This window comes from Danio rerio, chromosome 7 (genome assembly GCF_052040795.2).
Source record: "Danio rerio strain M-AB ecotype USA chromosome 7, GRCz13ab, whole genome shotgun sequence".
Taxonomy (NCBI): domain Eukaryota; kingdom Metazoa; phylum Chordata; class Actinopteri; order Cypriniformes; family Danionidae; genus Danio; species Danio rerio.
The window spans coordinates 65,236,589-65,264,128 of record NC_141027.1 but is presented as its reverse complement, the minus strand read 5'-3'; the positions used below and the strand labels follow the sequence as shown (position 1 = coordinate 65,264,128).

The following is a 27,540-nucleotide window of genomic DNA, read 5'->3' as shown; positions in this document are numbered from 1 at the left end:
ACCCTCAGCTCATGATAAGATCAAGACACTATATAACACTAATTTAAATGCATTAATACTAAACATTAATACTAAAATACATAATTTAAAAATATAATAAATAAATAAATTGATTAAATTAAATATTTTAATAATTAATTTTTTCATGTATTTAAATTACATTTTTTCTCAAAAATGTTAATAATTTAATTTATAATTACATGTAATTTTAATCATTAAAAACGTAAATACTGGTCTTTGCCTACTGTTTAAGTCCCTATAGTATATATGGGATGTAGAATAAGAACCATGCAGAGGGACAGCATCTTCATACAGGTGGTGATGATGCTGTCTCTTTAAGAATTTGGCTTGTTGAGACGTTATAGTAGTGTTTGTTACTGAGGCGGTCGGTCGAGTATGCTGGCTGTTTACACAGAACTTCGTACGCTTTTCAAAGAAAAGTCTATTTTGGAGTCCACACTTTCAGGTAAGAATGTATTAAAGATATATTTTCAGTCTCATTTTTACATGTGAAGCCGTGTTCTGTTGATTTTGTCTGACTCTCTGGTCTCGGCTTTCCCCCGCTTTGTGCTCCGGGCTGGCTGGTGTAACGTTACGTTGGCCTGCATGATGGAGTTTGCTAAGATGTCTGCAGCTTATTAAAGAAGTTAATACAACGTGATATCGAAGTCACCGAGGGACATAACCTTATAGACGGTGAGTACTATATGCTGTTAGTTTTCTCGGTGTAAAAGTTCCCTTTATCGCCTACGTTACGTATTCGCGCCTTATATGTTACGTAACTGCTTTATTAATAAGTGTTGCCACGGCGGAAAATAATCGCAACCCAGATAGCAAAATACACTTGGGCCAGTTGCGGCTAGATTCTCGCCTGCCCGAGTCCGTCTGCTGTATCGTTACTCGGGTCAGATGCGGCGGCAGAAGCGAGCCGACGCTGCCGTAACCGTGCACCGGAATCGGGCCGTGAGTAATGTGCGGTGTGGCTCGGAGCTCGCGCGACTAAAGTCTTCATATACCTTGATATAAAACCTTCTGTTATTAATACTGGAATTTGTAATTATCGATAATGTTTTATATTTTGAGGCCATTTTCTAGCCACGGATGACCGCGGAAATGTAATTTTAGACGGTTATATAAGTTACACCGCCATTTTGTGAAGAAAAATCACAATTTTGTCACCGGCAAAGCGACTGATTATGTAAACGTGGCTAGTTACAAACGTGGCGTGTGTATGCTTGTACATATCTTCGTTTCAGTGTCTAAGTTACATTAATGTTGAGGAGTGTCCACAAACTCTCATGTCCAGAATTGTTGGTGCTTTATTATCGTTTAACGTTATACTTGTATATAAATAAAATACTATAAATAAATAGTTATTGCTTTATCTTATTGCTTTCCTGAAGTTTATGAAGTTTCCAATTGTATTTCAGGACAAGATTGAACAACAGAATGCAGCCTAACAGCATCAGAGCAATGAAGGCATGTCATATGAAAGCATGGCTCAGTTACAAGATGTAAGTATGTCTCATTATCTATACCATGGTTTTAATGGCTTACATACTATTTTAAATTTGTAGGTTTTTACTTACAAACAACAATAAATGTACACCCACGTGTTTAAAATTATTTTCTAGGTTTTCATCGAAAGATGAGAGATCAACTGAAGAATGCTATGGTCCTGACTCTAAGGTACTCTTTCTAAACTTTCTCCACTTGATTAATATTATTAAATTCTAGCTTTGGATGGATTCCTTCATATTTGTTTGTATGCCACATCTTATGTTCCAGGAATTGATTTTACAGCAGCACTTCTCATGTTGCCAGCCTTGTTAAGCGAGACACTTCAACATTTCGTTGTGCTCCGGTGCGTATGTTGTTTTCTGTTTAGTATATGCTGTAATAAATGCATTTTATAATGCTTGATATTCTTTATATTAGGATGATGCAGTGGGTAGTGCTGTCACCTTACAGCAAGAAGGTCGCTGGTTCGAGCCTCGGCTGGATCAGTTGGCATTTGTGTGAGGAGTTTGCATATTCTTCCAGTGTTCGTGAAGGTTTCCTCCAAGTGCTCCGGTTTCCCCACAAGTCCAAAGACATGCGCTATAGCTGAATTTGGTAAGCTTATTTGTCTGTAGTGTATAAATGTGTGTGTGTGAATAAGTGTGTCTGGATGTTTCTTAATACTGGGTTGCAGCTGGAAGGGCATCTGCTGCATAAAACATGCTGGATAAGTTGGTGGTTCATTCCACTGTGGCGACCCCAGATTAATAAAGGGACTAAGCCAAAAAGAAATTGAATGAATGAATGAAATTTATATTAGTCTTTTAATCTGTGATACTTTTTTTTTTTTAATCGGTGAATATTTATTATTTTACTTTCTATGCATGTTGATTTTCTCTTCATCAGTGATAGAGTGACTGATATTAATGTAATTATTGCTTTGTCATTTACAGTGAACCATCTTCACCACATCCAACAGTTCAAGTACAGGAGGAGGCCACCGACTGGACAACTGTGTTAACAAGACGAGTCACGGCAGTCTTCAGAGTTGATGGGATTGCGATTTGGCTGGGCTAATGATGTGGACGAATATACATTTTTGACATATCCATCTTATTAGAAGAACACCTTGATGTTTCTGCAGTGGAATGTTTTGAATGAACGGTGGACGGTGACAAGCCTCGATCTACTCCAGTTACCAAAGTGATCAACCTTGTTTTTGGTTTCTCTACATGATCTTGGTATAATCACAATCAAGTTAATCCAGCACACTGCTATCATTCATGCATAAAGCAAATTTTTAAATAACTTGTGGTCCTAATGACTATCAAAGAACATTTTCCAGATATGAATGCTTTACATGTCATGTTTACCAAAAGCATAAACACATATTGTGTTACAACAAATTACAACTCCACTTGAGGATGATGAGGAGTAATCTACTGATGTTGAGGAAGAGGCTACTGATGTATTTGGTTTTCTGCACTGTTGAAGCAATTTATAGAGAAAGTTTGCCTTCATTCTGAAATACAGAGAAAATTTTGATGACAAATTATTTATTATGACTGCGTATTCTGACTAAAGACAAATACTTTGGACTTTATAAAGTGAAGTACTTGATGTAGCCTGTGTAATGTGTTTATAAATCTTAAACAGTATTCTTGTGGTCTTTGTATTAAGGGTAGATTATATACTGTACAGTGAGTGAACAATTTTTATTTGTTTTCTAAATTGTTCTTTTTACTGTTTTACATGTCTGCTTTATATTTACTGTGTAATTTTATTTCTTGACACATTCAGTTGTGAGTTGTAATGAAATATTTCTACATTAATAAATAAAAATGGACATCTGCGAACCAAAATATTTTATTTATTTATTTGTGCATGCAGTCACCAAAGGATCAAAATGCCTGGGTCAGTACCCTGAAAATGCTATATAATATAAAAAGGTACATTTTTGTACCTTCGGTGGGGGTACAAAATTGTCCCTTAAAGGGTACAAATGTAGAAGGTACAATTTTGTACCTTTAAATAGAGGTACAAATTTGTACCCTTAAGGGTACCACCCCAGTGACGGGCCATTTGTACCCTAAAAGGTACAATTTTGTACCTTTTTTTCTGAGAGTGTACACATAATAAAAATGACAGTGGGGACAACAGCAGTTAAGAAAGCATCTATTCATATAAGTGTTGAAAACATACTCTTGTGCATTTAATGATTATATACAAGATTAAACTGGGCAAGAAAAATAAATCCAGACTTAAAGGTAGGAGATGTGAAAAATAGGCATGAATACACAGTGAAACGAAACAGCTTGTTGTCCATGAAAATGCCTAAACTGAAACATTCCTTCCAGGGCATAGCTATAAAAAACACACCTTTATGTCTGAAGAATTCTCAGAAGCAGCGAGGCAGCCAGGCGGCTGTACTGTAAATGCTCTTTTCACTGTGAGTGTCTAGATTATATGAACCTGCTGCACTTAAGCTTTCATTAGAACTCCACAAATAGAAAAGGAAAAAGAATAAAAGATCAAGAAGAGCTGAACAATGAATCATAATAGCTAGATGAGGAAAATAACATATGATTAATCTTCAATTCAGGCGACTTGGTGGCTCAGTGGTTAGCACTATCGTCTCACAGCAAGAAGGTCGTTACCTGCAAAGTCCTGCACTATAGGTGAATTGAATAAGCTAAATTGGGTGTTTCCCAGTACTGAGTTCCAACTGGAACAGTATCCGCTGTGTAAAACATATGCTGGATAAGTTGCTGGCGAGCCATGATGAATAAAGGGACCGAAAGAGTTTTAATGAATGAATAATCTTCAATTAAAAAATGGTAGATTTTAGACATGTAAAAAATGAAAACAGTTTTGATTTAAAGATGAGTGATAATTTTACAATGAAAATAAATGACAGAACAGTGAATAAATATATAAAATAGGAATATTTCAAAATAGTATTTGTTTAATGTTACATAAAGATATATAATAGCCAAGAATTTAAATGAACTGTTGTTTTCATCTGCGTTCATAAAAATTTAAATAATTTTTTATTTCGTCATCTAACGTATCTTTTGTGTACATTGAACTGAAAGCCATGCACAACTCTTACCACTACAGTGTGAGATCATTCCTACTGTGCATGCAAGGAGGACGTGAGTGTGTCAGCTGTGCGCACACCGCTCCAAATATACATCTCCATTGGATATAACAGACTTGTGTGCGGAAAAAACGCAATATGTAAACAACCTGCTGCTATACTAGTTAATCCAATGTGCGTGCTTGTTAGCCTCGGTATAAGCTCGGAACTTTTAACAAGCACACAGTTGGCATAACTTTCGTAACATGAAGCAGTTTCAAGAGTTCACACTTACAGTAGCTGATGATTTACAAAATCTTGTTTGGCATGCTGTCCCGGGAGAGAGCCCCGAGCTCAAGGGCTCCTCGAGCCCGGGGCTTCCTCCCATTGGCAGAGCAAGAGGGGAGCCTGAGCTCGGTGGATCTCAGAACTCCCCTGCCGCTGTAGCTAAGGGAACGCAAGCGATTAGACAAGCTTGATTGTTATGCATGTTGAATGTCTTTGGATGATGGGAGGAAACCGGAGAACCCGGGGAAAACCCACGCGGACATGGGGAGGACATACAAACTCCTTACAGAAACACCCACCGGTCCTGTGGAACCAGGGCCGGCAATGTTCTTGCTGTGTGGCTCACAGTGCTAACCACTAGGCCGCCGTGCCGCCCAATCACAGGTAAAGGAGAAGATTAGGGGAGGAGGGGGGTTTCTTCCAAACGAAGATAAAGTGAACTGAAAACTGTGGCTATTTATAGTAGCTTAGGGCTCATATGATTGGAAGATAGTGATTAGCAAATGCGAGACTGGCCGTGATAAATCATAAGCACGTGATCCTCTCGAAATTAGTTTATGAATAAACTTCACTTAATTTCGTGCAACAGAAATGCAGCCTTTAAAATAATTAATCGTAATGAATTAAAGTGCGGTTAATAGTGAAATCGGCTAATCATTGCATCTTTATTAACGATATCAGTGCATTGCACAAATGTTCTTTTCCACAAACATATGTTTTCGGCTGCTTGCGCCACTTGCTTAATGTCAGGTGACTGCGCAGCCTTCTACTGCAGCTCTTGCTGTATTGAACAGATGCATCTCACTTTAAAACTAAAGCGATCGTTTTACGACTGAACTAAATTTATTTTTGATGTCTTGTTCACACTATTTGGAGGGCCAGAACATATTGCATCGGGGGCCGGGTTCGGCCCGCAGGCTGCCAATTGAATAGCCTTGCTGGTGGAAAACAAAGAATTGAGACTGGAACGTCTAACATTGAAATTATCACCAATACAATAATTCAATTTTCAACGTAAATTCCTGTCACAAACTTAATAATCAGTTACTAAACTCAGAAACATAGTATGTAGTGCTCATTTGTGAGAATTTATTTTATTATTATTTTTTGTTGTTTACAGTGATATTGTGCTACTTTTAGAGTGTGACAGTACTGGTTTTAGAGGTTTTGGAGTTTTTTTTCTTTCTTTTTTTATAATATTTTTATTGTTTTTAGCATAAGAAAATAAACAATAGCATAAACAGAACAACAGCAACAAAAAGGCTACAAAGGCTGTTTCAAAAAACACAAATAGTCGGACACAACATAATTACAATATCATCCAGAAAGTGCAAGGAAATAAATAGAATTAATAATAAAACAATAATAAATTACAGAGAAATGTCTAGGCTCCACAACTTAACGTATGCCAAACTAATCCCACCTATAAAAAGTTACAAGTCAGCAATACTGATATAAAACATAGTTGGATTCCAGATTTTAAAAAATGTGTTCAGTTTGTTTGTCATCCCATATCGCATTCCTTCCAATGGCAACACGTAACTTGAGCTCCTAATCCAAATTTCAAAGACAGGCACATAATCTGACTTCCAATTTTGGAAAATTATTTTCTTTGCTAATATCATACACAAGGACACTGCATGTGATATATTTATCTCCTATTTCTGAGGTGCCTAAAAAAAATACTAATTTTGGTTCTGGTGACAGATCAATCCTGTAAACTTCAGATATAAAATTAAAAATGCTCTGCCAAAATGAACTACTTTTATGGCATGACCAGAATGAGTGAGTCAGTGTACCTTCAGAGTTTTTACATTTGTTGCACAATAAGGAAGCATTTGGAAAAATCTTATGGCTTTTTATTTTTGAATAATGCATTTTTTTTTTCTTTATCAAAAAGAGCAAAGAGTTTAGTGGAACAAAAACAGCTTTAGAAAAAAAAAATACTAGGAATAATTATAATTCATTTATAAATAAATCAGTTAATAAAGAAACTTCAAATATTTTTTAACCTGAAGTTGATTTTTTGAAGTTGAAGTTGAACTTATCCCATAATAGATAAAAAAGGGGGAAAATTGTCACACTTTACTTTGATGGTCTGTTTGTTCAATTTAAGTTACGTTGCATATACATGCCAACTAAATCTCCTTAAATTACAAGTAGACTGTTAGATTGGGTTTAGGGTTAGTGTAAGTTGACATGCACTTGCGAAGTTTCTTATTGTCAGTTAAATGTCTGTTGAAGGAGCAGTATCAGCAGATAGTATACAGTCTACTAATACTCAAATAAACCATCAAAATAAATTGTTACTGAAAAAAACAATGGATGTTTGGTAAGTATTCTGTAAAGATACATATGTATAATTTTGTATTTGATGCACAAATGCATTTATATTTATAAGTGCATTGACAAATTCAGTTAATAAGTGCATTGATCTTTACCTTGATTCCCCAGAGTCCCTGCCCTGTGTTCCTTTCTATAGTGTCAGCATCTGCATCTCTACTTTCAGCCTAATATTTTATCTGAGTGTAACGTAACTTAAGAAGTGTCCATCAGCACAAAGCCTGCTCATCGCCACTGCCAAATCCTTCCTCTGATTTCAGCAATAACCTTCACTCCAAAATATCCGTTTCACGGTTTACAAGGTGTCCGTGTTGTTAGTGAATGTCCTCTATAGGCGCTATCTGGAGTGGGTTTCCCTGAAGGTCCATCAACGATCATGTTTTATTCAGCTTGAACAGCCAAGGGAATAGTTAAGCTAGCTGCATCGTTTTACAGCAAGAATCAATGAGCATTACTGAGGGCTGCCTTCCTTCCCACCTTTCATTTTTCTGACAAATAGCGATGAACAGAGATCATCTCACTCATACGTGCACAAGCGGTTCCCCACACATTGGGAAAACACACACATACAAACAAACACCTGGAAGTAACAGGGTCGAGTGTATTCGTGTCTAGCAGCACAGAGGGAACAGAGTATATCTAGTGGAGAGTGAATCCACCTGAAACACACACACAGACAAGTCTGGTTTCCATTCATGAAAGCAATTGTTCCATCACAGACATTAACACTAAAATGGGCAATCTTGTAATATGTGTGTGTTCATCTAAAAGAAAGCGAAATCAAATGACCGTTTGCCAACACGCAAGGCAATAATACTTTACCTTGCACATATGCTGTTACATACAACTCATCATTTTGCTTCAGTGTTCTCTTTATATCTTATCTGTTGAGAACAATGGAAGTGTGTTTGCTGCACCAGCAGGATCAAGCCGGACTTCGACTGTAACCTAACCATACTGTGGTGCAACACAGACCCCTACTGGATAGAAAAAAGCACAACATCCTGGCTTTCTTTGTAGAAGAATAAAAAACAAAACAGAAGTGTGACATGACAACCTGCTAACTCAGGTCACAAAATGATCATAGCTGTATTTATATTGTACCTCATAACCCCAGATTTCACCTCAGTGTTCAGCTATTTGCAGGTCAGATTGTATCTAGACCTGAAAAAACACAGCCAGCTCAATCCTCGCATTCCTTGGACTAATATTAGCATCTCTTAGTTGATTATTTTCCACACAAATTTGCATTTATTTATTAATATGCACATATTATCTAAATTAAACATGAGTTTCCTGCTGCTTTCCTATTCCGAAGCTGCCGCTCGCTCTCCTTCCGCTGCCTTCATTAACATGGAGTTCAGTTAAATGGACAGAATGATTCTCAACCTCCTCCTTTTCCCCTCCATTTAAGAAAATCTCTTTCCTTTCGCTGTGCCCTGAGGTTTTATCGCTTTCCTCTTCTCTTTTCCTCCCTCACTCTCTCTCCCTCTCTCTCGCTATATGCCCGCAGGTCCCTTCAGTAGATTAAGTTCAGCGTGGCTGTGAGACAGAGCGTTGCTGATTCAGCCATATTCTTCCAAATGACCCAAATCCTCTCTCGCACTGGAAGAACCTCATTCGCTCGCAGATGACTTTCTCGCTTGCTCAACCTCTTTCACCTTCTGTTATCCCTCTTCTTTTCTTCAGCTTCTCTTCTCATCTTTCTTAAAGCAGTTTACATTTCACCTTCTTTGGTAGGCCTACAATAAAAAGACAGCCACATCCCACACAGACAACATGAATGCAGATATTTAATAGACATTTTGTTTAATTATGAGAGGGATTTCTTATATTATCATGTGTTTTAAACAACAAGGATTGAGATATGTATCTGTAATTACTTTGCCTTAAGGCACTTCACTGGCTTCCCATTAGTTTTTAGGATTATTACATATAGGGCTCTGCATGGTCAAGCACCCCTATTTATTCAAGATCTTTTACATAGTCACTCATGTAGCTGTTCTCTGAGGTCTTCTGGCAAAGACCTGTTAGCCATTCCCAGAACTCGTCTGAAGACTAAAGGTGTGTGCCTTCTGTGTGGTGGCCCCAGGCTCTAGAACTATCTCTCTAAAGCACTGAGAACTCTGGGATCAGCATTTAAAAACACATTTTTTTGGTCAAGCTTGTAATTAACAGTATTAGTGTTTCTGTATTTGGATTTTTAACGTTTTAAAATGTTTTCTTTTATTGATATGTGTTCTTTCAACTGTTTTTTGGTTTTCTCCTATCGTAAAGCACTTTGTGACTCAGGGTGCTTTCACACCTGTGAATCGATTCAGTTGTTCCGAAACAGAGATTTTCATTGTTGCTCTTTGTTCTTGGTGTGGTTCACTTTTACTCTGCAAAGTTTCTAAACGGACAAAAATAGCTAAAACAAGTCATGTGTGAGTAAACTCTCCTCACATTGGTCAGAGTTTCAAGGTTTATTTGGCAGAGTCCCGCTCAGCTGTCAGGGGGTGGGGGTTTTTGGTATTTGACAGGGTACACACGACGTGTCAGAAGAGTGAGGAGGGATATGATGGGGAGGGGTGAGAAGGGTGAGCAACGTATTTGAGGACTGGCAGGGAGATGCACGATTACCAGGAGATTTTCAATCATTTGCGGGAATCTGGGAGTCTCTGTGCATTTGTCAGAGACTCCTAAAACTTCCGGGAGACTTGGTATGTCTGGAATGACCTCCTGTCCTACTCACAATTCTCTCTTCATATAACTGAATGCCTATTAGATATCCATAAAACACTTTGATATTGCCGGGCTTGGATCGTATTGCTTTCTAATTACAATCGATCCGCTCTAGAGTTGGTGCACAGGTGCACAATCTTGACCTACTTCTTGATGCTCAACTTATCTTAAAATCCCATTTTAAACATTTAAAAAAAAATGATTTTTTTTCACTTACAGAATATCACCTTTCTTTCGTCACCTAATGCTGAGAGGCTTGTTCATGCCTTTATCACTTTCAATTAGATTTTTGTAACTCACTTTTTCAGGGTCTTCTAGCTCTCATAGGACATTACAGCACATTCTAAACTCAGCTGCACAAGCGCTGACACACACATTGTCACGCTTTCACATACCCCTTGTAGTTCAACAGCTACACTGGCTGCCGGTCACACATTGATTTTAAAACCCTAAATTTTAACATATATGGTCACACTTTCTTTTGATGGTCTATTTGTTGAATTTAAGTTACATGCCAACAAATTCTCATTAGATTAAAAGTAGACTGTTAGGTTAGGGTTAGTGTAAGTTCACATATACTTGTAAAGTTTCTTATAGTCAGTTAAATGTCGGTTGAAGGAGCAGTAACAAATGATATTAAGCAAACAGTCTACTAATACTCAAATGGACCATCAAAATAAAGTGTTACTAAAGCAATTCATAGTCCTGCCCCTGGTTACATCTGTGATTTGCTGATGGTTTCTTCTTCTTCTTGCTGTTTGCGTACTGCATCAGGTCTCACTTTTTTCCAGCCTCATTGCAGACTCAACACTATAGAAGGTAGGGCAATCTCCTACCACGTGCCTAAATCATGGTATGCTTTACCTACAAACATTAGGAATGCCACTTCCCTGGATTGTTTAAAAAAATTGATGAAGACTCACCTGTTTATTATTGCTTTTAATTTATAAGGATGTCTGTCATTTTTAACTATTTGTGCATTTTTGTATTTATGTTTTTTTTTTTTTTTTTTTTGCTGTTATATTGTTCTGTAGCGCTTTGAGCTTGAAAAAAGAACAATACAAATCAACTGTATTATTATTATTATTATTAATATTATTATTATTATAAATGAAGCCTGCATTATTATAAATGAAGCATGTATTACACAAACTAACATGGATGGAAAAATTGACCTCCCTGATTATCAATGTATTATTCGCACACTGGTAACACCTACTCTAAGTCAATCATTTGTGCTATGAAATGAGGCACATGAATAATGGTGGACAGAAAAATAACCAACATTTTTAGGAACTAATATAAATGATGTAAATTGCATGTAAGTCGAATTAAGAGCTTATCATGTTATGTGTAAATGTTACTCTGCAGGCACAGGACATCAGCCTGACGTCATATTGATGTTGTACTCCAACATCATGGGAATGTTAGATTTTGTTTGGGAATGAAAATCGGGTTGACGTCAATGTCCAATTTTCATCCTAAAATCAACCTAAAATCAACTAAATTTCAGTGTCTATTCATCTTACATCTTGACATTGTGTCGTTACCACTACGGCATCTATCAGACGTTGGATTTTGGTCACTTTCCAACACAACCTAAAATCCACCAAATTTCAACGTAATTTGATGTCATTATTGGACGCCAAATTAACATGTCTTAAGATGCTGGCTAGACATTGAATTTTGGTAACCTGTCATCATGACCTAAATCTAACCTAATAACGTCTTATGGTATTTTGTGCCTGCTGGGTCATATTGTGATTAATAGTTGACTTTGATTATTGAAAAAATTGCATTAATCGTGCACATGTAAATGTAGTCACTGGAAAATCGAATAGTGCTACTAAAATTTTTGCTATGTCATCCTATTAGTTAGCATAAAAATAACATATAGAGTTGACATTCTTTGCTTTTTAAAATAAATAAATAAAATGGCACATTTACAGAATGAAATGCTCGGCATGACCATTATAATGATCGACTCTGCTGTTCAAAATGTTCTCTGCTGCAAATCAGGTCTGTGTGATTGCAGTTGATCTTTTATTTTGTTTTTGAAGCCCTCAGTCATAAGTAGATATCAACACAGCCTCCTTTGGCTTCTTTGAGTGATGTTCCCGGCCAAATTGGACTTCATTAAAGCAACACAAACACAGCTGAAATCCTCTACTGTCATTCTCCTGCTGTGCTCGGGAGAGCTGCTCTTAACTTCCATTCAGCCATATTGGAATTGCCAGCCCATCACTGGCACCATGGGGTAGACCAAAACCCATGAACAATGCCGGCCTCATAAGCGTCAAAGATCATTGGTTTATGACAAACTTCTTGCATGCAGACTTTGAGCAAACCACGGGTGGCCAAACAATAGAACATTCAGCGTTTGGCCCCTTTGCTCATTGGCGTCCGAATTTGTATTGACTACTTCTGAATTGTAAGCGGGACGCCTAGAGCTTTGGGTCATGGATGAGCCCACCATGACTTCAAGTCAGTTTGAAAAGTTTACTTTTCTCAATGAGCCATTGTGTCCATGGAGTAATGATTGTTTTCATCGTCTGCTCGAAAACGCATTGTGTCTGCTTTTTCGAGAGAGCCGTTTGAACATGTAGATATTCATATTAAAGAAAAAAGTTTAAAAAGAAAATCCTGTCATTATTTACTCACCCTTTTCTCTCCTCATCAAATCATTGGAAGACAAAGGAGAATTCTGAACAATGTACTACTGGAGCGAATAGAGGCTGTAGATTTCAAACTTCAAAAAGGATAAAAAAAAAGCTCTAGGGTTTCATAAAAAGTGGTTCATATGACTCATGTCCTATTTTTCAAAATCTACTGAAGCCATATCATGCTTTGTATGAGAAAAGGACTGAAATTTAAATTATATTACCTCTTAACATAACTAAGCTCCAGTAAACTCCTACCTCAAAAACTATACTTTGACCAGATCAGTCAGAGAGTGAACTGAACTTATTATTATTATGTTGGCCTGGACGATTCAGTTCAGTTTTATTTGTATAGCACTTTTACAATGTAGATTGTGCCAAAGCCGCTTAACATAGTAGTTCTAGTAAATAGCAACTCTGTCAGTCCAGTTTTAAGAGTTGAAGTTCAGTTTAGTTAAGTTCAGTGTGGATAATTTTTTACTGCTGAAAGTCCAAACACTAAAGAGCAAAGCCACTGATGCAGAGCTCCACAAGTCCCAACTAAGCAAGCCAGTGGCAATAAGCGATTCATTGAAAATAACAGAATCAAAAGGAATGTTTAATGAACTAGATATCGCTATTTTCTAATGAATGCACCAAAGAGAATTAACGAAGAAACATGATGTTGGAAAGAATATTAATTTTATGAACAATCTCTTAAAATTGTTTTAAATTAACCTGCTTCAGTTCTTTGTGTCATTCCCTCACATTCAAAAAGTAAAGGCTAGATGTGTTTAATGTTTAATGGCCCTCATAAAACAGGGTGGACAAACTGTATAACATGACAAATAGAGCAAAAAACTCCAATACCAATAATCAGATTTTAATGCGTTTAAGACAATACTCTGATTAAGAGTCAATCATGTAAACAGCGATTTAATTTAATCTGATTAAAGGCATAATCGAACTAAAATGATACCGGATTAAGACATGTTGATTATGCTGATTTTATCATTGAAGTGCAGTACAGACATGTAAACCTCACTCAAACTATTACAGTCATGTAGGATTTGCCACATTTTTTGACCGGAGAGTCTATACACATGACTGTTTGACACTATTCTCTGCACTCATTGAGCCAGTGAACTGCAGTTCAAGTCATCCAATTAAAAATGAAACACCCAAAATTACATAAAACTCTGAAGGAAACATTAGATATTGACACAACAGTGTTAATCGATCTGTGTGCTATACATGTAAAATGGGATTATGAATATAACATTCAAAAAGCAACTCATGTAAACACCTTAATCATATTATTGTCTTATTCAGATTGAGGCAAATAATTTCATTATTGATGTCCAAGCAAACATAGTCAGTGAATACAGAATCAATTCTGATTGGCTATAGTTGTGCCATTCCAAGCTATGTTATTCTGAAATAACAACTGCTAAATAAGGCTCATCCGGGACCTTCAAATCATCTGGACAATTGGTGAAAACATTCACATCCATACCTACATTCACTTTAATTTGTATCTGTGTGTCTGTCATGCTACAGTTTTTGGAATTATTTGACTGTTTGGCAACATCTTGTGAATAAATAATATATAGGTGTGTATATGCTTTATTTCTGTCACCTTTGTGCAGTAGGTAGTGCTATCGCGTCACAACAAGAAGGTAACTGGTTCGAGCCTCGGCTGAGTCAGTATGTACTTCTGTGTGAAGTTTGCATGTTCATTCTGCGTTTGCGTGGGTTTCCTCCGGGTGCCCCAGTTTCCCCCACAGTCCAAAGACATGAATTAATAAAGGGACTAACCTGAAAAGAAAATAAATGAACTTTATTTTATATAACGCTCCTTTTCGATTCTGTTATTTTTATTAAATCTCACTACAGACTTTTGTAGACATTTGACAGAAATAGTCAAACAGCTTAGTAATAAGTAAAGCTGCTGATTCTGTTTGTGGGGTTGTTTAAGGATCCTGATGAGCTGAGATTTTGAGAGATTTATTGAGGTTTTCAGTTGAGTTCCTAAGGTCATATCCACTCGTTTGTATGTGTTTTTGTAAACAAAAACATTTTTTCTTAATTTTTTATAAAACACAAATCTCTGATGCTTTTGAAAATCTTCACCCTGACTACATTTTTTAAAAAGATTGGGTTTCAGTGACCTGATACTGCATTTTAGTGTAGCTGCAATTTAGACAAAACCCATGTTTGTGTAGACAGCAGGGCCTAGGGTTGTGACTTGCAGTTATGTGTTTTTCTTTGGTGATTCTGCTTTTTAACATCAGGAGTTCATTAATCTCTGATCATTTAATACTTTAACTCTACTCTAGTGTTTTTTTTTAACTCTTTGTAGGAGTGGGACCATTGGGAAAAGTTAACTTCATTTTTTCAAGGATTTTGCGGTGTATTAAATTGTTTTTTATTTTTTTTTATTTTTTAAAGGCTACTTTAAAGTAAATATATTAGTTAAATTGTTATGTTTAGATGGGAAATTATGAAAACAAAGATCATTAAACAAGACCAATATTTTTTTTTAACTTATTAACAAATTATTCCCTAATTCTGCATGATTTATGTATTTACAAGGTATTTGCCCACCAGCAACTATAGTTGCCACTTGAACTTTTGACAAAGTATGCAAAAACAATAAAGCTCTTGAAAGATCTGTTTTATTTAGATTAATCTAGAGACCTTCATGATTATGGTGATATAAATTTAAAAACAAATATAATTTATGACATAAAAATAGCATTTATTTGGGAATTTTTGAATTAGGGGTAGGAAGTTGAGGCCTCATGTGACAGGAAAAATATCCTTTTTTTTTTTTTTAAATCTTTAATTTGGTTGCTTGCTTGCATGTCATTGAGAAATTAAACATGGATAACATGTGGAAAATTGCCTATAAAAGGAAAATGGCAACTATAGTTGCCGGTGGCCTTTAATGGGTTAAATTGCTGACTTGATTGGGCAAAAATAAAATATGAAAATTTACAACTGCTGCCAGAGAAATCCATTTAATTGTTTGCTCATTGTTCATCAGTTCATTAAAAAAAATAGAAATTAGGAAGTCATATGAAAGGAATTCTTTCTTCAGAGACATCCAAATATTACCCCTCACCCTTCACAGTCAGTGTGGTTATTAAAAAAAGAAATCACCTCACAGACAATGGTTCTGTGCTCAACCCTTTTTTCATCGTTTCATGGTTAGGATAAAAGGAGGATAGAGTGAGAGAGAGGAGAGGAAAGTAAAAGAGAGAGAGAGCACCAAAGTAGATGTGAGAAAGTCAGAGTAGATGACAGCAATTTATGACAGGTAAAAAAAAAAAGAAAAGAGAGAGCGAGTGTGAAAGAAAGAGGAAATGATGAGAGTTGTGCTGAAATCAATCAAAAAAGAAAAAAACATGTAAGGATAGCCCAAATCTTTTTGATCAGCTCAGCACAGAGAGATGAGAATGATGGAGAAAAGGAGACAGAGAGGAGACAGAACAAGCCATAAATACGAGTGAGTGAAAGAAAGCAGGGAGGCAGCACCGTGACTGTCTACCTTGACGGAAAGTTGCGATACGGTGCTTTTCAACTGCCACAAAAAGAGATGGGATTGGAGAGATGGGTGGTTTTAAGAGAAAAAAAATAAGATCCATATATCAGGCTTTACAGATATGGGCCCTTCTGCATTTGCGATACTGGCGGAAGACAGCGGCACAGGCTTAGCTAGAGGTGGCTGATAGTAAAGCTAACATCCTACCATAATCAAAAGGGAGAGAAATTAAAGCACAGCTTCTCCCAGGCCCCTGGGGTGTTTCCCTTCTCTCCTCGTCTGGCTCTCGATTTATATTTGGCTGAGATATGAGTGGGCTCGGGTTTATTTCTCTCTCCTTTTCTTTGGGAAAGAAGGATTAAGAGGCTTGTTGTGAGTATTGAGAAGAGAGAAGTGGAGAGGCAGGGTGAGAACAGCACATTCTGCAACCCACTCAATTCGCTGACAAAATGGATGGGTGTAGATGAATGCATTGATCACTCTTCTGACTCTCTACTGGTCAAGATGAAAAAGCAGAATTATATCCAATATGTTTGCAGATGCCTTATCCGTGTATGAGCCAGTGTTGGGGAAGCTGATCTGAAACTGGAGCTTGCCAAACTACAAGCTACTCGTGATAAAAAAATTTAAAAAAAAGAAGTAGAAAAATAAAAATAAATTGTGCTTCTATCTGTGCCTATAAAAGTAGCAAGCTCTACTTTTATATACTAACAAAAAGACTGAGCGAAACTAAGTAACGTGATAGTTCCAGAGCTCGACATTAACTCATCGCTCATTGGTCACTGTGGCAAATGGTTTAACAAAATTACTAGGCATTCATCTTTTCAATGGCTATCATTTTCCTTTTGGTGCTGACATTTTATCGAATTAAAGCTGGAACTTAAATTGTTCAAAGGTTTCTAATGCATTTTGTCTGAACAAAAAGATTTTTTAAAACCATAGTTTAAGTACATATTAGTTATCATTTCATTTAATGCAGTAAACCACTATAGTGTCGATTTCAATTAAATGAAACAAATTATTAACAAAATATACAATGCACAGGAAACAGAAGTTGGTAAAATGACATTTTGATCATTTTACATTTTATTTTTTTACAAATTCAAATGTTACATGAATGCAATGTATAACAATGTAACAAAAATGTTGTCTGTAGAAGATTTTAGTCCTTTAATGTTTTTAATCAGTCGTCACAAGTTTTGGGTTTTAAACTTAAGTTTAGATTTGTTCAAAATTCTATGTATTAATTTGACAATTTGACTTAAAGCAACTGAACTTTAATTTAAGGATATATATATATATATATATATATATATATATATATATATATATATATATATATATATATATATATATATATATATATATATATATATATATATAAATATAAATAAGGGGTGTAACGGTCACAAAAATCACAGTTCGGTTTAAAATGAAACAGTGGTGTCACGGTTTTCAATACAGCAAAAAAAAAAAAGATTTAAATGATTAAATGTATTAAAAAAAATTTTTTAACAGAGATCGAGCTATACTTTACAAACAAATCCTTCTTTATACTTAAAACCAAAAAGCTTCCTATAAAAAATAAATATAATATTGTAGTAGTTAAGGTAATAAAAAAAGAACAGATTAATTTTTTATATGGTTTCAATCTATTTTTAAGCATTTTTTTTTTATTTTCAGAAAGATGAGTGTCCACCTTTTCTTGAGACAGCACAGATCTGCTTGATTTGAATGTCACCTGCCATTTTAGTGGATCTGAAAGCAGGAATTATCTGACTAAAATGGGCTTATCAGGGAATAATGTAACAGGGCTCTATTACATTTAACATTTTCTTAATACCCAAAAGTTCCACTACCGATTAAGATCCCTCATATGCACAGCTATAAATGTACCGATCGCCTTAGTGATTTGTTTGGCCCTGTTCAAATCTGAAGGAATTGCCTGTCTGAATGCTGTAAAAAAGCTTACTTTCATAGCAAATGTAGTTTTTTTCCACCACTCTCTTGGTGGCGGTGATGGTGCGCGACGTATCTGAAGAGCGGTGGAGGTATGTGCTTGCGATGTACCTAAGTGGCGGGGGTGAGTTGTGCCCAATGTACCTGAAGAGCTGGGAGGGATGCGGTGAAGAGGGGTGTGCGACGTATTTAAGGACCGGGGGGAGACACGCAATTTCCGTAAGATATTTGTTTGCGGGCATCCAGGAGATTCCCGAAACTTACAGGGGTTACATTAACTTTACTAGCCATTTTGCGAGCTAGTGTAGTGCGTGCCTGACTGGAGTAGTATTTGGAAATGGGCAGGTGTGGTGATGTGTGAACAGGTTATTGAGATTGGCTGTTTGGTGTCGGGGTTGCTGGGGCAACGGGGGCGGGGCCAGCAAGAGCAGGCTAACACAGAGGGCACCAAGATTGTTAATGAGTGCATGCTTTAATAAAGTGATATTCTGAGTTCAAAAGCGATGGTTTACTGTTTAACATGACAGCGGGAAGGCAGCATGTTGTCTGCCACGTCATTTGGGATGCCATGTTGAGCGTTGTTGCACTGAAAACATTATATTTGGTGCTTATTCTCTTTTATCTTTTTAGATGTTAGTCTGAATCGAATCGCTTGGTTCGTAATGCGTACCGATACGAAAGTCTCGTACTGAACGGTTCAATTATATATATATATATATATATATATATATATATATATATATATATATATATATATATGTGTGTGTGTGTATGTGTGTGTGTGTGTGTGTGTGTGTGTGTGTGTGTGTGTGTGTGTGTGTGTGTGTGTGTGTATTCATTAATTCATTTTTGGCTTAGTCCCTTTATTAGTCATCACAGCAGAGTGAACTGCCAACTTATCCAGCATATGTTTTACACAGCGAACGCCCTTCCAGCTGAAACCCATTTCTGGAAAACATCCATACACACTCATACACTACGGACAATTTAGCATACCCAGTTCACCTGTACCGCATGTCTTTGGAGTGTGGAGGAAACCGGAGCACCCGGAGAAAACCCACTCGAACGCAGGGAGAACATGCAAACTCCACAAAGAAACGCCAATTGACCAAGCCGAGGCTCGAACCAGCAACCTACTGCACTACCTACTGCGCCACCAACTCTCATATATATATATATATATATATATATATATATATATATATATATATATATATATATATATATATATATATATAAACAAGAATGACCTGATTGATTAAAAAATACTAATTAATTTAGTATAAATTTTACTGTGGATACATAAATATTGAGTAAAACAATATTTAAAAAAGTAAAAAGTAAAACAGTCATCATTGACAATAAGGCATGTAAAAAGTTATGTGTTGTCATTCTGTCAAGTTTTTTTTTTTTTTTTTTTTTTGGAAGACAGACACTTTAGATTTCATTACAAATTATGCTCATTTGAAAAAAAAAATACATATTTGAAACTCTCTCAAGGTTTTATTTCTACATTTTCGTCGCAACTGGCTTACTTGGTTTGAACCATTAAAGCTGTGCATTGATAGATTTACTCTTCAGTGTTTGGACATTCAGCAGTGAAAATTAGACCACACAGAACTGACCTAAACTTCAGCTCAGTTTAAATTTTAATAAAGGCACTGTATAAATAAAGATGAATTGAATTAAGTCATTTGATTAATGTCATTGCATCACCACGCTATCCACATGTCCTCTGGAGAAATTGAGTTTCATTTTTACATTGTTGACTTTAACTGCAGTTTGACTTTTTTACTTTCATTAAGGAACATTTCATGCATGCCCCCATGACAAACGAGGTATTGGATGCGAGAATGTTCGGCTGGAAAAGTTTTGCTTTAATGGAGTTTGATACTGCACACCAAATTTTAGAAAAAAATCTCAGAATTTTGCGGTGCAGGTGTCTGTGGTACTTTACTAGCAATGTTTCTATCCAAAAATGCAAATTAACTTTCACTAGCTCTGTTTCCATCCAAAAATGTGAAATAACTTTAATGGGCAATGAGTCAAAGCGAACAAAATCGTCACTTCCTGATTAACTGGCGCCAAATATCAACAGTAAAAACTGAATTTGCTGTGGTAGAAGAAGCTGCGTGAACTTTTTCTTCATTTAATAAATGACTTGCACCTCAGAAGGCAATCCTAACATGCAGTGTAAGGGTGGAGCCAAATCCGAATACGGTATTCGGAAAGGCACGAATAGCGTGTTTTTACGAATACTTGATTTGAACAAATACTTGAAAAATTATTTGTATTCGGGAGCAAGAAAAACATTATATCAAAAAGTAGCGTTTCCTCATGAGACCAAAGTGCATGCCCGCGTGAGTGAGTGAGTGAGTGAGAGAGAGAGAGAGAGAGAGACACGCTCAGTCAGTAGTCGGAGGGCGGGGCGGAGATAAAAGGTGTCTGGCACAAGCTTCTCCACAGCAACAGACAGAAGGCTCGGCTGAGCGAAAAAAATACTTCACTGCATCACTATTTTTGTTAAATAGATTTTTGTACCTTAATTGGGTTCCAAAGGCAGTTTATAAACTTGTAGCGGAGTTGAAGCGGAGTTTGATCGGGATATTCTATTACGCTGCATTATTGACGTCTGCAACCGGGTGCTCTGTTTACGCAACGTTAGCTCTGTTAGCGCGGTAATTTAGACAATAGACTGTTGACAGAGTAACGTTAACGTTCGTTTATAAAGGTTAAAACGATGCTTTTGCAGTTGTGTTGAATAGTATGCACTTATGGGAGTTATATGTTACGTCTAAATTACTGTCTTTTGCAGACAGCAAGATATATGCTATAGGCTAGTTAGCCTTAACATAGCTTCCCGTCACTTTTTATTAACTTGAAACTCCTCAAATACATTTGGGCACCCAGAAAACTGCTGCTGAGCCATTTCTTGGTCCTCCACCAGTCAAAAGAAGAAAAAAAACCTCAGGTTCTGTGTGGAAGCATTTTACAGTCAGTTGTGCTGCAGATAAAACAAAGTGATACTGTATAATGTTTACAAAAGTGAAATCAGCAGAGGCAGAGATATTAAACATCTGTCAACATCTTCTATCCATAATCATTCATTCATTTCTTTTCGGCTAAGTCCCTTTATCAATCTGGGGTTGCCACAGTGGAATGAACCACCAATTTATCCAGCATATGTTTTACGCAGTGGCTGCCCTTCCAGCTGCTACCCAGCACTGGGAAACATCCATACACTCTCTTTCACACACATACAATAGGGACAATTTAGCTTACCCAATTCACCTGTATTGCATGTGTTTGGACTGTGGGGGAAAGCGGAGCACCCGGAGGAAACCCACGCCAACATGGGGAGAACCCAGTCGGGGCTCGAACCAGCAACCTTCTTGCTGTCAGGCGACAGTGCTACTCACTGTGCCACCGCGCAACCTTCTATGTAATGTATTATCACATGTACTAAAAGCATCCTCTCCTGATACTGTCTGTGAACCCCCCACAAGCATCAATCCCCTCAATCAGCACAGCTATGTTCTGCTAAATCCTCCACAAGCACCAAACCATCAACACAGCCACATTCTGCCCCAGCAAGTCAGTTTCAAACATAAAAACAAAAAAAACATACAAACTTTGTGTCTTTTTTGTGGCAGGCAGATGTTAATAGCATGGCTGTATCTTTTAGTATTATATAAAATACTTTTGTTCTGCCAGATCTCCCAGGCAGGGTTTTATTTAGATTTATTTAGTTAATATTAGTTTTTGGAATTCTGTGCATTGGAAAGAAGTTCTTTCAGAAGAAGAACAGTTTTTTTGAAGTATTATTTGTTTTTATTCTGTCTATTCAGTGTCCTTCAACATGAACGGTGGTGGTGGGGTTCATAATATTCACAATGGTATTGTATTAGTTGTTGGTTTAACCATGGATGAGATAATGGCTTCTATGTTATTTTCTTTTCAATTACATTTCTTGTCACATGTTCAAAAACAACAGCCAATATTGCATATCTATAATTTATATAATGGGTATAATTAAACAATACTTTCACTATAATGTAAATTAGAAGTGTAATAGAAAAAATATATATTTTTGCGCCATTTTAAATTTTACTCGAATACAAATACAAATACTTTTCCCCCCTCAACAAATACAAATACAAATACCGGCTGCTCCGCACATCCTTAATGCAGTGAAAGCGTTTGAAGGTATGAGATGCGGAGCACAGACAGTCTTGACAGTTTTGGAGCTTATTAATAACACTAATACTGTAATGGTAAGGCGTTTTACAATGACCAAAACAACATTTCAAATGTTTTACAATATGCTCAGCCAGTTGGTTTGTCCATTCACCCACATTTTCATCATCCATGATCACAAAATTACATTATAACAAAATCACTTTTTTTTTTTTTTAACTCGCATACTGGAGATTATTCGGTAAAAGTGTTTTCATCATAGTTTATGCACATCTTTACTTATCAAATAAAAAGTTTATCCTACTCTGTTTTGCGCATATGTTTTTCATGCACATTTTCAAAATGTATGTGCATCTTGGCATGCAGAGAATAGTGTCAGACAGCTGTGTCTGTATAGACTATCCTGTCGCAAAATGTGGTGAAAATGCTACACAATGGTAATAGTTTGATTAAGGTGTATACATGTCTGTACTGCACTCCAGTAATGCCACTAAAATAGCATACTCCGCATGTCTTAATCCGATTTCTGTTTAGTTCAATTATGACCTTAATCAGATAAAATTCATCCAAAAAATGCTGTTTACATGGCAGACACTTAATCAGAATGTTGTCTTAATCATATTAAAATTGGATTAATGGCTTCCATGTAAACGCACTCAATGTCTAAAGGGATTTGGTTATTCCAAAATCTCAAGCACGAGAGAAAAACAATGTTTCTGCAGAGTACTATATTGTCAAATTGACCTGAGATGTTCTTTCACACTCACTGTTTTCACTGGGTAGAAACAGGTCTCATTAAATTAAGATTATACTCATTTAATTAAGATTATACAAGGAAATTACAGAAGGCAGGTAGCTGCAGTGACAATGGTAAAAATGTTATTATGTTACAGTTGCACTCACAGGAATTACCTAATTACATATTTTACTCCTATATATGTGTGTGTGTGTGTGTGTATGTGTGTGTGTGTGTGTGTGTGTGTGTGTGTGTGTGTGTGTGTGTGTGTGTGTGTGTGTGTGTGTGTGTGTGTGTAACTGCAACAAAACCATGAAATATTTTCAAGTACTTCAGTATACCCTTGATAAAACAGGCCCTATGAAAAATGACTTCCTTAATGGCCAAATAAACAAACAGACTGACATGGAAAACTTTGCTATGATGGATTTTGTTGTGTTTTCCTGTTTGCTGTATTCATTTTTTGACTACTAATATTAAATAAGTTCTTCATCTTTGCTCTAAATTACTTTTTCTTCCCACACCTAAAAAATAGACTAGGCCTTATTCTTGACCTAAAGTGTCCACTGGGTAGGTATGCCTACAAAACTGCACTGTAACTAATTTACCATTCAATTATTACACAGTGATTTTCCCTCAGAGGATGCAGTGACTGGTCATATAGTCTAAAGCATTTTTCTAAAAACACTGCCCTCCAATGACGCAAGCGAGAGAACATCGCTCTTTTTTTTTTTCTCCTGCATTGAGCTCACTGTGTTCATTGTGACAGCTTAATAGCAAATTACGGGTCAAAGGTCAGATGTGGGTAGGCAGTGTCTCCACATCACTGTGATTACTCTGTCAATGGTATAATGTCCGCATAGAATCTTTGCAAACAATCCACAAATCAGTTTGAATGGGTCAGACTAGTGGAAATGAATGGACTAATTGCAAATTGAACAATTCAATTGGACACCACCATTTATTGCATTTTGAGTATTTATTGCCCGAGGCTTTTAGGTCAGCTATTATCTATTATTCATATGCTTTTTATTCACAAATAGAGTAAACAAGATATTTAAAAAGGAACCCATGGAGCATACACTCACCGGCCATTTTATTAGGTACACCTGTCCATCTGCTCATTAAGGCAGGCATGTGTTTTGGCATGCAGACATGGTCAAGACGATCTGCTGTCCAAACTGAGCATCAGAATGGGGAAGAAAGGTGATTTCAGAAACTGCTGATATACTGGGATTTTCACACACAACCATCTCTAGGGTTTACAGAGAATGGTCTGAAAAAGAAAAAATATGCAGAGAGCGCAGGTTCTGTGGGCGCAAATGCCTTGTTGATGCCAGAGGTCAGAGGTGAATGGCCAGACTGTTTCCAACTGATAGAAAGACAACAGTATGTCAAATAACCACTCGTTAGAATTGAGGTCTGCAAAAGAGCATCTCTGAACGCACAACACGTCCAGCCTCGAGGTGGATGGGCAACAGCAGCAGAAGACCACATCGGGTGCCAATCCGGTCAGCTAAGAACAGGAAACTGAGGCTACGATTCACACAGGTTCACCAAATTTGGATGTAATGAAGTTCACGGCCCTTTGGCCGCCGGGAAGAAGGAGGCGGAGAACCGACGCAGTTTTAAAATATTTATTAATAACAGTAACGGCAGCTCCTCACGGAGACTGCCGTCTAAACCAAAACAAACTGAAAGCAAAAGTAAAAGTAAAATATGTCCGGGCCCGGTCCTCTCTCGGCTTCCTCTGCCATCGTTCCTCCTTTTATGGTCCAGAGCTCCTTCCGTGGGATTCGAGGCAGGTGCGCACCGCAGGTGTATCCACTTACGCGGTGGCCACACTCCGTTCCCACGGATCTCGGCCACGCTCCCTCGCCACAGTGGACAATAGAAAACTGGAAAAAAACGTTGTCTGGTCTGATGAGTCTCGATTTCTGCTGCGACATTCAGATGGTAGGGTCAGAATTTGGCATCAACAACATGAAAGCATGGATCTATCCTGGCTTGTATCAACGGTTCAGGCTGTCGTTGGTGATGTAATGGAGTGGGAGATATTTTTTAAGCACACTTTGGGCCCATTAGTACCAATTGAGCATTGTGTCAACACCACAGCCTACCTGAGTATTATTGCTGTCTTTGACCACATTGTAAGCATCTTCATATGGCTACTTCCAGCTGGATAACATGCCATGTCATTAGGTGTGAATCATCTCAGACTGTTTTCTTGAACATGACAATGAGTTCACTTTACTCAAATGGCCTCCATAGTCACCATAACTCATTCCATTTAAGCACCTTTAGGATGAGGTGGGATGGAAGATTTGCATCATGGATGTGCAGCCGACAAATCTGCAGTAACTTAAACTGTGTATAATCTAATAGACTGTATTGCGATAAAGAAGTGACGCATGTCCTGGATTCCGATGAAGCATTATCCTGTTTCTAGCTGTCTTGCATATTTTTGAGCAAACAGAAATCCATCAGACTTGGCAAGGAAATGTTGCGTGTTAACAGACATCTGAAGTGGTTTATAAGGAACCAAAAATAAGGTGTGGGATTATGAGCAGCAGACAGATTCATCTCAAAAATAAATATTTTAAGCAGAAACATGGAAACTTAATAGACATGCTGACAGTGCTGGGCAGTATATTAGACAATATGATAGTAGCTATGTTTCTGCTTGCATATAAAATCTTTTTTTTTTTTTTTTTTTTGTAATGTTCACTAAATCTATTTAGCTTAATAATGATTCAGATTAGTCCAATATGAATGTCACTGCTGAAAGATGTGATTCACTGTAGACCAACTCTTATGACCCAAACTAAGCAATTTGACAGTGATAGGAAACCGTAACTTCAACAATTGATAAAAATGGTGAAACCCCATGCAATAAACTATTCTCAGTTGGGGGACCAGTTCAGATCTGTGTTAAGAACTTGTCAACAAGGTTTCTGCTAAGAAAGCTTGGGCTCTTTGGGCTCTTCTCATTATGTCCCCACTGACTGTGGAGGGCTAGTGCTGGTCAGTCATCTGTGCTGGATATGGACAGGTGACCTATCGATATGGACAAGTGGCTATATTAACTTCAGGATAAGGGAGAGACAGCAGAAGTGAAACCAGTGATACCATTCTACATGCTGCTTATGTGTTGTCTTTTGCAAAGAGATGGGTCTTTAGTGTAGGCTTTAATGTTGGATTGATCTGCTGTTCCAGAGTTTGGGTTATGAATAAGAGGTCAGCAGTTGATTTTAATATTCTGTGTATGTTTAATTGTCCAGAATTTACAGACAATTTACTGTTAAATAATATCAAACTTTCAAATATGTGACAAAAATCATTAAAATGAGGAAAAACAAGCATAGGAAATAAGTGATAACCAATGATACTATAGAGCAGGGTTGTCAAACTCAATTCCTGGAGGGCCACAGCCCTGTACAGTTTAGTTCCAACCCTGCACCAACACACTTGCCTGTAGTTTTCAAACAAGCCTGAAGGACTCAATTAGTTAGATCAGGTGTGTTTAATTAGGGTTGGAACTAAACTGTGCTGGGCTGTGGCCCTCCAGGAATTGAGTTTGACATCCCTGCTATAGAGTATTTACGCAAAACAAACCAGAACAAACCGAGCATTAGAATGGGAAAGAAATTTAAGTGACTTTGAAGGGGCTGGGCTGAGTATTTCAGAAACTGCTGATCTACTGGGATTTTCACACACAACCATCTCTAGGATTTACGGAGAATGGTCTGAAAAAAAGAAAATATCCAGTGAGCGGCAGTTCTGTGGGCGCAAATGCCTTGTTGATGCCATAGGTCAGATGTGAATGGCAAGACTGGTTTGAGCTGATAGACAGGCAATAGTAACTCAAATGACCACGCGTTTCAACCAAGGTATGTAGATGAGAATCTCAGAATGCACAACACATCCACCCTTGAGGCGGATAGGCTACAGCAGCAGAAGACCACCCTAGAAACAAGAACAGAAACCAGAAAGCACAGAATCTCTCCATTCCACACATCTCCACACCTTTAGGAAATCATTCTAAAGAGAGAGAAGGCTTTGGTAGAGGACAGATGTTGGCAGTGCAGGAAATTATTGAAGATGATTGAATCCGAGAGCAGGGCAGGACTGACCATAAAAGGAGCCATGAGCAGGAAGATCAAGGTGGTAGCCCAGAGCACCACGGGGACAGAGGCCCTTTGTTGAATTAATGTAGGGATGAGCCATGGTGCAGGTAAGGCTGATAACAGAGAATCAAACGTCCTATTCGGACAGTAACTGTTACTCAAGAGAACGTAAGGGGTTTTTACCATTTACAGGGGGTAGTTGAGATTTTATGGTTTTCTGAATTTAGAATGTTGGTGTTTTTCTCCCACAACCTGCATGAAAATTCCTGCCAAAAATACCTATTGTTTTTTGACAAACACCAAAGTCGTGTGGTGAATTAAATGCTGTCCTAATAAACATTTCTAATGGAGATCGTTCTAAAAGTCATGTTGTACATTCTTTTTGGCCACTGAAAAGCAGG

General features: G+C 37.2%; 1 protein-coding gene and 1 long non-coding RNA gene across 3 annotated transcripts in view; one reads left to right on the top strand and one right to left on the bottom strand.

The window, feature by feature from the left end:
* The window catches only part of LOC147843244 (uncharacterized), a 1,033,179-nt gene that overhangs the window by 764,305 nt on the left and 241,334 nt on the right, over positions 1–27,540 (bottom strand). The window lies entirely within an intron of this gene.
* LOC147843245 (uncharacterized) lies at positions 362–3,362 on the top strand. 2 transcript variants are annotated; one of them, XR_015496394.1, is made up of 7 exons: positions 362–466; positions 616–696; positions 1,431–1,514; positions 1,635–1,689; positions 1,789–1,864; positions 1,939–2,115; positions 2,454–3,362. It is a non-coding gene; the product is annotated as an uncharacterized LOC147843245 (long non-coding RNA). The 2 variants fall into 2 exon arrangements; XR_015496393.1 differs by lacking the exon at positions 362–466 and having other exon boundaries at positions 540–696.